A 12,620-nucleotide genomic window follows, 5' to 3' on the forward strand; every position below is an offset into this window, starting at 1 on the left:
ATCAAAGGCAGGGGAAAACTACCCAAACTGCCTGTGTGGCCCTGCCTACACTCCACCCCCAGGCCCCCCCTGAGAGGGGACATGATAGCAGTTTTCAGGTATATAAAAGGGTGTCATAAGGAGGAGGGAGAGAACTTGTTCACCTTAGCCTCTAAGGATAGAACCAGAAACAATGGGTTTAAACTGCAGCAAGGGAGGTCTAGATTGGACATTAGGAAAAAGTTCCTAACTGTCAGGGTGGTTAAACACTGGAACAAATTGCCTAGGGAGGTTGTGGAATCTCCGTCTCTGGAGATATTTAAGGGTAGGTTAGATAAATGTCTACTAGGGATGGTCTAGGCAGTATTTGGTCCTGCCATGCGGGCAGGGGACTGGACTCGATGACCTCTCGAGGTCCCTTCCAGTCCTAGAATCTATGAATCTATGAATCTTTCTTGTGTGGTGTTAGGCGTGTGCCACCACCTCTATTCTTGCAAGAAAAGATTTAGGTACTTGACTCAAAGAGAGGGTTCTTGGCTGTGGATCCAACCTCCCCCCAATCTAGGCACCTAATTCCCTGATAGGGGTGGGGCTTAGGCCACACCCCTCTCTTCAGCATGTGCTATTGGTTAGCTGAGGCACTACACACCCAGTGTACACTTGCGCTTGTGGATCCCATTCTTAGGTGCCTATCTCTCCCCATGCATCGCATAGGCAGCCTGGGCACCTAACTCAGGCTTTGTGGATTACGTGCCTGGGGAGTGGGATGGTTATTTTGTTAACGAGGTTTGGTGGCCCAGAAGGAAGGAATGTGAAAATGTTCTGTTTCAGCTAGCCTGTTAACTTGACCCTGTTTCCTGACTGAAGGTGATTTTGTTGGTGTACTTTTAGGTGCCCCGTCATGCCTAAATGTGGCTTGGGCCTTGGAATTGAGAACTTCTGGGAGTGGAAATGCTCCTGAGGGAGAACCTGGGTCAAGGCACTGGCTGAGAGAGGTGAGGGAAAATCCTCTCAGAGTTGTAGTCCGTGGGGGTCAGAGGAACTACTTTAGTTCAGTATTTTGCCTAAATTTCTCTTCAGCGAATAAGCTGTGCCCTTAGGCAAGGGCCAGAAACAGATTCTGCAGTGGCATTGCTCCTTCCTGGACTGACAAGCTAGCTCTCCAGCTTACAAATTCCTTTATCTTTAAAAGTGTCAGCTGTTTCCAAAAGGTAATGGCAGACCACCTTTCTGCCACATATCTATTTCCAGTAACTCCAGGAAAGGACTCAGGTTTTCTTCCCACTTAGTTAAAGGCGACCTGCAATGAAGGACGAATTCTATGGCACTCTATAAGGTTAGGCCTTCTATCTTTTGCAACCCCTTTGAGATAGATTATTAGTTCCTATTCCAAGCATAAGTTTACCTTTTACAAACTCATTGCCCTCCTCAAACTCAAAGTATTCAACCAGTTGCTATAGGTTTCTAAAAAAGGCTTCAACTGTGTCCTCCTTCATTTTGGAGCAACTGATGAAAACGTGCTCTCTCATATTATATTCCTCTTATGGACAGGATATTCATAATGCCTTTGGAAAATATTATCATGATCACTCATCTTTTCTGCTGCTAATGTGGGTTGCCTTAAAAACCACTCTCTTTCTCTCTTACTTAGGCATCTCCTATTTCATTCTTTAGCTTTGTGGCATCACTCCAAGGCTTTGTAGCTCTCTCTCAGTATCTTTATGAGGCCATGATGGAAAACTCTACAAATTCTTCCCTGGATTAATTAACCTTAATATTTACATTGAAAGGGGACATCACACTATTGTATTAGGAGGATAGACTTTCTATACAGCAGTTAAACACCCAAAATGAAGCCTTGAAGTAAGAGAGAATCCCAAAAACTGCACTATAAAATGACTTAAGGGCTTAAAATAGGGTCTCTGTGTTTTAACACTATATTTCCCTATTCCATTGTTCTGTTTACAATTTAATGAGGATAAATAATCCAAATATGTAGTAAAAGCAAAGCAGAATCTCATTAATCTACAGAGACACATTAACAGAAAGGATGGATGCTTAGTGGACTTCCTGTGTGACATTGAGCAAGTCAGTTAATCTCTACAACTCAGTTGCTCATTTGTAAAAAAATTGAGATAATGTGTCTTTTCTCCACATATGAATAGAGAAGACAGGGAACTGATCAAGTAGACTTGACCAAATAATTGATTTTTTGTTCAGTAGCTGAACCAAAACATTTAAAAAAAAAAGTTTCAAACTGAAACTGAATTTTTTCAGATATTTTTCACCAAAATAGTGTTGGTGAGGTTGATATTTCATTTTGAAAATGTCATTTTTGAAACAAAATATCAAAACAGCTGATTTCAAAAGTGTCAAAACAAAACCTTTTGACATTTCTTGGCGGCGGGGGGTGGGGAAATCTGGATATTTTTCATCCAAAACTATTTGCTGAATTTGGTCTGCATTGGCAAATAGTTAAAAATGCACTCTTTTTGGGGGGGATCAAATTTACCATTTGCCAAAATCTTTTTTGCCCAGCTCTAATTATAAGTTCTTTGGGATGGAATATCTTTTGCCCAGTAATTTGTACCTGGCATAATGAAGCTTCAGTCTTGCGTGGTGCCTTTAGGCACTACTGTAACATAAATAATAAATTAAATATCGTAATTTTCATACCCACAAAAAATAATAAAATGTTAAACTTAAGACACGTACTAAACCTACAAATTTTGAGTTAAGTCTAATACAGATGTCCCCTTTACCAAGTCTCTAGACGACCATTAAGAAATATATAGAAAAGTATATTTAAATCCATTTCATATGTTATATGCTTTTTCTTCCATTTCTCTTCCCATTGGACCAAACAGAATACTAGTGTGTAGAAATCAACAGCTCTGTGGGCAGTCTTTGTGTGGAGGGCATGATCTACACTGCTGCCCAGGATTTTGATTATGTGATGACATACATATAGGGCCTGATTCAAATGGAAAATTTAGTGTGTCATTATGAGATCGCAGGTGATTTCTGCCATATTAACCCATTTTTTCCCCAATCAAGCTATCCTATGAACTATAAATGCAATGTATAGCTGAGAAACAAGCTATAAGGCTACTAATTATTATTAAGAGATTGTGACATCAATATGGAAGATATTTGCTTTTATTAATCATGGAAACGGGTTCAAGACAATTTTAATGATCATTGAGGCTGCACTATCTGTAAACCAGTTAATTCTGCAAATGTGTTCTTATGACCACTTGGGCCACAAGTGACTTAATCAATCCCCCATGTTGCTAAAAAATTCAGCCACCCAATCAGGGAGCAGAAGCTACACCACATGGCCAATCACACAACCCAAATATCAAACACTTGAAGCAACAGTTGTGGCAAATCATGTACAACTCAGAGGGTGAAATCTGTTTGTATCAAATATTGGTCAAATGCTTCAAAGAGCAAACAAATTTGTAAAACTTAAAATCTTTTTTCAGACAATGGGAGCTAAATTAATCAAATTTATTGGTTGGTGTGAATAGTCCACTCGTGATCTACAGATAGCAGCTACACTAAGAGATCCAAAGAGGAGCTTTCTCCCTACACAAGCCAGTGTGTGCTGCAAAAAGCTTTCCTTAGGCAGACGTCACTGTTCTTTGATTGTGAAACATCTTCCAGATGTAGCAAAAAAGAATAGCATCAAAAAAGCAGGTACCTACCTAATGGCAAACACTGGTAGTGTGGCCAGACAGAGGGCTCCAGAGAATTCAGAGAACTTGTGTTCAGATGGTTACAATACAGCTAAAATTTCTGATTGTCCTCTGTATTAGGGCTGCTGTGGGCCACTCCACCAGCACAAATCCGCCCTAGAGCGGGCATGGCCAGCTGTTGGAGGAACATCTTTCACTGGGATCCCCAGATGGCATAGAGCTACTGTAGCAGCTCCTGTGACACCCCTCTGCCTACAGTGGGTGCAGAAGTCCTGGCTGGTGGAAAAGGGTGGGGCCAGCACATCAGTCTCAGGTGCTGTAACGGCCATTAGGGTCAGCTTCTGGCAAATGGCATAAACTGAAGCAGCCCTTAGGCCGCTCTAACTTAAATCATGGCAAACTGGTTTGGAGCCCAGCGGGCTCAAGATTGGAGTCCACAAAGGGGACTTAAAGTCACCTGTGCAGCTCCTCTCCCTGAATGCCAATGTTTGCTCTTCTGCCACTTTACAGGATCTGGGTTGAAAAATATTGTGAGAATTTCAGTACACGCTATATGTCGGCAGTAACACAGCATCCTTTTGTTTGCATTGGAGATGAGTTTACTAGCACTGCCAACCTACTGATATTTAATATAGCATCACATAAATTAGGCCTTATGGGATATTTGAATTAACATTGGTGAGATGGCAGATCAATACATTTCACAGATAAAGACACAATTATTTTCTTTGTAGACCCCTGATTCAATTAACTTTATTCCTTGCTTTATTAATTTAATTTCAAAACAGGTACTGTAGAAAACAAGAGAGAGAGAGAGACACATTGGCAATAGTGGATTGAGCCTCTATTCAGCACTCTCACAAAGACAGAGAACATGGAATCCTGGGCCATATTTTAGATTACAACTTTCTATAGTGTATCGGTAACACAATAAAATTACTTTAAAATGCTCAATTATTTAATATAGTATGCGACAGCATTCTGGGAAGGAGCTGATGGACTTGTGCATTTGTATAAGCTAGTTGCTGTGCCTCAGAGAAACACATCATTAATTCATGGTGTGGGCAATCTTTTAATATGATCTTTGAAATGAATGAAAAATATTCACCCTTCTCTTAAAATACAGCTCTGCTCTGCAAGTAGCCTGAAAAGCAGTGACAAAGTTGGGCTCCCCGTTTGTTCTCTCTTACTGATTTCCCCTTTGGATATGCTTAGCTTTTGCGAAGTTGTCACATGGCAGTATGCCCTGAGTGAGGAGCAGCACGTAACTGTACTGTATTTTAGGGGGGAATCGGCCTATATCCGTACCAGATCACATCCACCTCTGCCAGGCTCAGTTGGCCTGAGTGGTGCTTTGGGGAGGGGAACAGAACCAATGCTCTGCACATTCCCACACCCAGCTTGTTGTCCCGCATGAACGGCTTTCCCCTCCTCCAACCTCACTGGGTCCCACTGGTAACATACCCAATGCGGGGGACTAAAACCCTCTTACTTCCCTGTGCAGGTACCTTGCCCTTTGTAAGTATTAAGTCATCTGATTATCAGCACTGGAAACTAAGGGCACAGTGTCCCCTCCCAGAAAGGAGAAACTGAGTAATTCTCTGTTGGGAGTTTTCGTGTATTACCCTTCCTGGGGTGTGCGGACAATAACCATAAGGAGAAGGCAGAGGATATGGCCCTCTGACCACGTGGATGCCCTTAAATCTATGTGAGGGATATGGCTCTCTGAGCAACTGAGCAGAAGGTTAATCCCTCCAAACAGCTACCTAAGATCCCCATTCTGCCAGGAAACAGCACTTACTCCTAGTTGTCTCAAAACCTAATATGTATTTGAATGGGACATATGGTGATGGGATATTAGATATTAAACCTTCTTTGCAACTTCAGTGCCATATTTTTATATTACAGAACATTATTGAAGTTACAAAGTCAAGAACTCAAACGTTTAGGAGATGCCAGAATTAAGGTTGTCTGTGCAAGGCTGGTGTGTGCTTGCCCCACGGCCATCCCCTCACAGTCAGGCTCTTGTCCCCTTTGTATTTGGATCAGGCAGCTTCCTCTTCCTCATGGGCTGGACACTAACGGTCGAAGGGAGGGGCCATTGAGAGCACAGGAGAGACAAGTTCACTGGTCTCAGTTTTGGTGCCCGTCCATAGCCCCAACCCAGAACTGGGAAAGTCTTGCATGCAGGAGCATGTTCAGTGTGGACAGAATCTTCAGCTGCAAAACTCTGCTGAGCATGTGCAAACTGATTTTTTTCAATGGCTATACCTTGACCAAATTTAGGTGAATTTTCACACAGATGGCAAAAGGCCTCCTCTAAAGAAGGGACTGCTAGAGGTTTGTTTGTTTGTTTGTTTTTTTAAGAAAAGATTGTCAGGACTCTCTACCATGGGCAAAGCAATATATTTTTCCCTCGCCTTGTTCTTGGACATGGATGAACTGTTTTGGCTGACACTTTCAAAAATATTCACTCTGAGGCAGACACCCAGCACAAACAATTTTAGCCCCAATGGTTAAAATTTGGCATTGTTATAAGCAACTGAAAACCAGGTCATACAGTGTGAGGCAACCAAATAGGAGGTGCTACTGGCTCTGCCTATAATAAATATGACCTGTAGCATTTTCTTTAACTTGTTTGGAAGCAAAAATTATCTATGAAAGCTTTGGAAAAATCTTTTAGGAAAAGAGACAGTTTTAATGGCTTTATACAATATGACAGACTAACCCTAATTATAAAATTGCAGTCAGATGGAGGAAAACTTTCTAACCGAAATGAGTTCTTTTCTACTCTCATCTGCGTTTGCCTTGCTGCATACTTTATGCACAGTGTGTGAACATTTTTAATACATTAGCCTATCACCAGCCTAAGAGCCTATTCAACATTGTCCCTGTCGCACATAATGTCAAGTATGTTCAAAGCTGTCTCTCCATCATCCTCTCTCCAACCTCATCGCACTTTTTCCCTGGAGTATCCCTCATTACCATTGAATGTTACAATTTCTATGACTGAGTAAAAACAACAGCAGAAAAAAAATTCATCAGAGACCCCCAAGCAGGAGGTTCCACATTTTTTCCTAACTGCTTTAGATCACCTTAAATGGACAAAGTCAAGTAGTTTAGGTCAGGAATTTAGGTTTTATAAAATGTATGGCTGATGAATTTTTTTTTGCGGGGAGTAGGGAGGAGTATTTGGATTTCTCCATTCTGTTGTAAGGAGACGTGAATGGGAACAAAAAGTGCCAGAAAACCCGCAAATTTGCTAAAGGGTAGAACACTCCCCACGCCTGCAGAGACCACAGAAGCCACATCCATGCAAAGACCAACCATGGAAGCTCCGTGGCAGGGCTGGGCACAGAAAGGGGCAGAGATGAAAGATTCTCCCTATTTGCAATGTGTTGTGAATTTCCTGCATAAATCCATACAGTAGTTACCAAAGATTACAGCAATAGCAACTCTACAGCAAGCTTACAAATGCTATCAGGGGAACATTAGTGTCAGCACAGGGGATGCAGCCATGTTGCTGGACGAGAGAAGGGAGTGCCAAGTGGCCTTCACAGAGGTCAGAACTCCCCATCTGCATGGGCCAGGACACCGCAGTTCTGTACAATCTTCACAACAGAAACCTGGCATCTGGCTGCTTTCACTGACCATCCTCCCTTTTCTCCTCTGCATGGTTTCAAACATCTCCTCTGGAGGGAAAATATACCTTGAACTCAGAGCATTCACTCTCAGAGATTTGGGCGCATGCTTTGCCCTCCCACGTATAGGGGAAAGACCTCAATATTGATGTAAAAATATGAATACAATTGTTATATTTGTGTGTGTGTTAGGCCATGAAACTTGCCTGTATCTTCAATGAAACTTGGGTTATATTGATCATTACTTTCATACATATGGTGCTTGGAGAAAAGTACCTCAACATCCATATATTTTTATTTAATTATATGAAATATTCAAGCTAATCAAAGGAATTCCAGGAGGCTTCTGCTTTCTGTCATCGTGGGGACAAGCAATTGTCAAGAACATAAACCCATCTTCGCCATAAAACTATGTTTCTTACCCCTAAGAGTGTTAATACAAATCCAAAATATCTGCATTTTAAGTGTTGTCTTACTTTAATGTTCTATGCCCATTTTTATACTATGTTAGAAAAATGAATGTAAACTTGGTAGCTGTGATTGCTTTGTGCAGAATACTTGATAGGAGTTTTAATCGTAAAGACTCCAGTTGGTCAAAAAGACGCCAAAGAGAAGTAACACAAACTCCTTGTCAAATCATAAAACTTAGGGGTGAAGTGGGCCTTCAAAAAAAAAAAAAAAACACACCCTTTTTGCAAGAAAACCTCTGCTTGTGTCTTTCGAACTTTAGAGAAACTTTAGTTGGGAAATGTTTTGTAGAAAACCTTTATTTCTAACTATTGAAATAGCAAACCATTTTGAATGGCATATTTGCAAGAATTTTAACTAAACGCAAAGCATCTAATATAATTTCCTAATATCATTGCTATGTAAATGGTGAAATGCTTTATGTACCCCACATGGAGTCTACTGAGCTTACTAAACTAATTACTAATGTAAGAAGACATTTAAGTATAGAATATTTATATTAATGGGGAAATCATTAATTAATTAATTACTGGCAGTGCTCAAGCAGCTTCCTCCCCAACTCAGGAGGAGTTACTTACATGGCTCTAAGTAACAGATTTAAATATTTTCTTCAATTTCATTGGATTTAATTGATTGCTTTCTTTGACCAATTAAAAACTGGCTGGTTATTAATAATAACCAGACAGCTCCCATCTGCCTTTAAACAACATTCTTTTGCCCTCTTGTAAACATTCTTAGCTATCAAAAGATACGCTAGCCACGGACTCACTATAATTTTGGGAAATGAGACCTTGGTCTCAACTTCCCAAGAGAAAAAGTGCCGCACCAAAGGTGGGCCTACGCACAAAGATATAATCTCTGCTAAACTTTCTCCACAGAGAGGCATGCAGAAGGTATTGTAATGAAAGTAACCAGTTTATCGTTTGTGTTCTGTCATTTGTGCTGTTTTAGCTAATGTTTTCTTTCCCTTTATTAATAAAATAACTATGGTTAATTAGCGTGATTATTTTGCTTGGTTTTAATCATGGTGTCCCCAAAGGTATGTAAAAACCCCTATGACTAATATAGCGAGAGCCACATCCCTGAACTGGCAATAAAGGAAGAGCTGGCCTATCATTTCTTGTTTCTTTGAACTAAACATTTTAGTAATTTTTAAAATAAAATCACTTGGTTGCCAACATTTTAAAATGACCTCTTGCCGTGCTACACACGGATGTCTTCACAGAAAGGTCAGATGGCCAGCCTTTGTGTAATGATATCCCTCACGGGAAATCAGTGGGAACTGAACCGAGGACTTTCCGCCCTGGTCTCGACCCACTTGAGCTAGTAGCAGGCTGTTATCCTCTAAATGGGCAGTCCATGGAGGGGCACACAACACAAAGCCAGGGTCTTACAGTTGCAACTGAGCCACTGCAGCATTTTGCTTGGGTATAATACTCCAGGTGAAGGAGATATTAATTACAAACCAACTAGTTTAGTTTTGCTGTCTAACTTGAATTTACTAAGCAGACAAAAAAAATGTAGGTGTTTTAATAATCTCGAGGGACCTTATCAACATAGATAGGAAGTTTTTTTAATATATGATTTTATCCCAACAGAATCCATTTAAATTCTCTCAAAGAAGACATCCATCATCAGATTTACAGATATTTTCTGGTTAAGCATTGAATTTTTCATTAATGCCTGTTAACTGAACAAAAATTAGCATTCAGCACATTAGAGGCACACTTCAAAGAGACTGGAAAGATTGGTGTAATCTAGTCAGTATTTTTTGAATATTCATTTGTATACCAGCATACAGCCAATGTTACAATTGAAAGAACTCTTAACTACCAATATTTTTCAATACCTTTAATTATCCTTTTTGTGTTTTATATGTTAATGTATTCAGTGACCAGAATTACAGCGGTCTGATCTGGGCCCAGTGCACTATCATAGCATGTCTGATTTGCATTTAAAGGAAGTTTGGGACTTCTGTAAGATCTATTTATTCAGAGTGTTATGTTGTGGTGCCAGATAGTGATTGAGGGATATGGAAATGAAGGGCGAGAACGGATGGTATTGCAGTGAAGACATTAGAATGGGACTCACTCAGAAGTCTTTGGTTCTATTCCTGGCTATGCAACCAACATTCTGTGTGACCCAAGTTTCATCAGGAACTTAATTTCTCTGTGCCTCAGCTCCTCAGCCCCAAGAGAAGGGTAATAATTCTCCCTTGCTCTCAGGGGTGTTATGAAGATGAATTCATTAATGTTTCTGAGATGCTAAGATACTACAGTGATGGAGAGACATATCTATCTAAACCAGTGGATCTCAACCTTTTTACCATTGGGGCTGCATCCAATACTATCTGTGTGGCCCTGAGGATGTCACATGGGTTGCAGCTCTGTGCTAATTGGGCCTCAAGCAGCCCACGGGCCACAGGTTGAGAACCACTGATCTAAACAGATTGATTTTATGAGGTAATGCGGACAACAGTTTCAACCTACCCTCCCTATGTTTACGAGATCTGCTTTTAAAACTTAAACAGGCGTTGCTCTTGGAGGGAAAGTGGATATCTCCAGAGCAGCAGAGGCAGCTTGAATGTCAGTCATTGGAGGAAAAAGACCTGCAGCAGGTCTGGCGGGGTTTGAAGCCCAGGATTTTGTGCCTAAACCGTTAACTGAGGCTGCAGATTGAGGCCTGTAAAACCACCAAGGCCCAGACTGGGCAAACAAAGAAAGGAAGGGTGGGGGTAGTGCCCAAGTACTAAATAGTGCTAAATAACAAAAATTTAAATATAAAAGAAAAAGAAATATAAGAACAATGACAGAAAAAGCAGTGAGCCACATGGTTAGCTATAGCGAATACAGCAATGCTCTGTCTCAAGCTGCAGGAGGTTGAAAAGGAACTGGAGCGGTGTCAGGTCAATCCTCCCCTAGATATCCTCACACTGGAGCATGAGGCTGTGTTGGACAGACCCACAGACACTGCTGATGAAGATCTCTGATCAAGAGCCCACATCCTCAAGTGAAGCACTCCCAGGGACACTACTCAAAGCCGCAGCAGGGATCAATTGCAGGTGCAAAGGAGAGTTCTGATGTTAATAAAATATTACACATAGTTCTCCCTTCTTACTTGGCTTCCATAGCATAGTCCTAGTACAGATGCAGGCAATTATTATTCCATATATTTTGACCCCACCAATCAACATAGTCACCCTGCTGCTCAGGTGCAGTCAAGAAGTGCACAACTAAAGAGGGGCTGGCTGTGTGCTGGGTTAGTCCCCCAGCATAAGTGAAAGCAGCCTGCAGGTAGTTATAAATTATACTGCCCATGGCCCTGAGGGACTAACCACCAGGGGACCACCAAAGTGCAGGCAAACCCTGGCCATGTCACCTTTTTCTCATTCATGCTCACTACATTGTCCGCAGGGAAGGTGGAGGTGCAGGAGCTGCAACACTGTCTATGCCACCAGAGACTCTTCCTGCACCAGTGTTAGAACCACTTTACCAGCAGCAGAACAATGCCAAGCGGCCCTAATACAGCCCAAGATTAGGACCAGTGTCTGCATCAGCAGACCATCGAATGTGCGACTTTTTGCTATTCACTTGACCTCAAAACCTCCACTCACAACGGCGTGACCAGACTGGCTGAAGAATCAAGCATTATGCTGCACCTGAAATGCCTTAGCAGACCCTGTGGAAGCATTTAATTTCCAGACTCTGTACAGGTCACAGAGTGCCCTCTGGTGGCGATAGGAAGGCAGTGGATAGCACTTCGACTGCTCTGGTACATCACTGTCTTGAATGGAAACAAACAAGGAGGCAGAGTCAGGAAAATAAATTATTACACCTGTTTGTTTTGAGCTCAAAAGATGGTAGGAATCTCGAGCCTAAAATAAATTCAACTGTGTAAATTTTGTAAAACTGGAGACAAATTCCATGAGGAGTATTAAAACGTTAATGTCATTGACCCAAAACCAGCCATGTAGTGTTAGATAGCTGTAGTGTTAGCTGTTAGGGGTGCTGAGAATCCAATTTTTTTTTAAGCCTTCGGGATTATTTAACTGCATGTCTTAAAATAGGTACCTTAAATAGGTATCTTCTCTAAGGATGCTGCAGGAGATTTGTCTTTCTTAAAACAGGCTCCTTTAGGGCCCCAATGGGTAGTTAGTATCTCTCAAAGTGTTATCCAACATGACAGTACAGTTTGACTGGTTTGGAACTGAACAGGGAACTGCACTATTACCAGTGAGGTGAATGTTCCTCTCATGTGCTATGGCACATATTATTGATTTTACAAATCCCTTCCTTGAGTGTAATAGTTTAATAATTTTACCTTCATAATTTCTACAGTAAGTTCATTTCTTTTGCCTTTCCTGCTTCCTGTGAAGATTACTGAAGCATCATCCCTTGCTTTTTTTCTTAGATCTCTGCAGCAGTATTCTTTGCTCCATCACAGACAGAGGCGACTAACAGAACTCGAAAAAATCACACTAATCCAACCTGGTCAAGTGGAGAAGGTATCATGGGATGCCAGAAGATCCAGACTTCATCCATTTCAATATCTGGAGAAAACACACAAGCCAATGAAAAGCAACAGATGTATTGGAGCATAAGCTTTCGTGGGTGAATGCCCACTTCGTCAGACGCATGTCAGTGGGCATTCACCCACAAAAGCTTATGCTGCTATACATCTGTTAGTCTTAAAGGTGCCCCAGGACCCTCTGTTGCTTTTTACAGATCCAGACTAACATGGCTACCCCTCTGATACTAGAAGCCAACGAAAGAAGAGCTTATCTGGTATACCATCTTACTACTCATAGTTAATACTTTATTTTGATGGACGC

Source organism: Malaclemys terrapin, chromosome 2 (genome assembly GCF_027887155.1).
Source record: "Malaclemys terrapin pileata isolate rMalTer1 chromosome 2, rMalTer1.hap1, whole genome shotgun sequence".
Lineage (NCBI taxonomy): Eukaryota > Metazoa > Chordata > Testudines > Emydidae > Malaclemys > Malaclemys terrapin.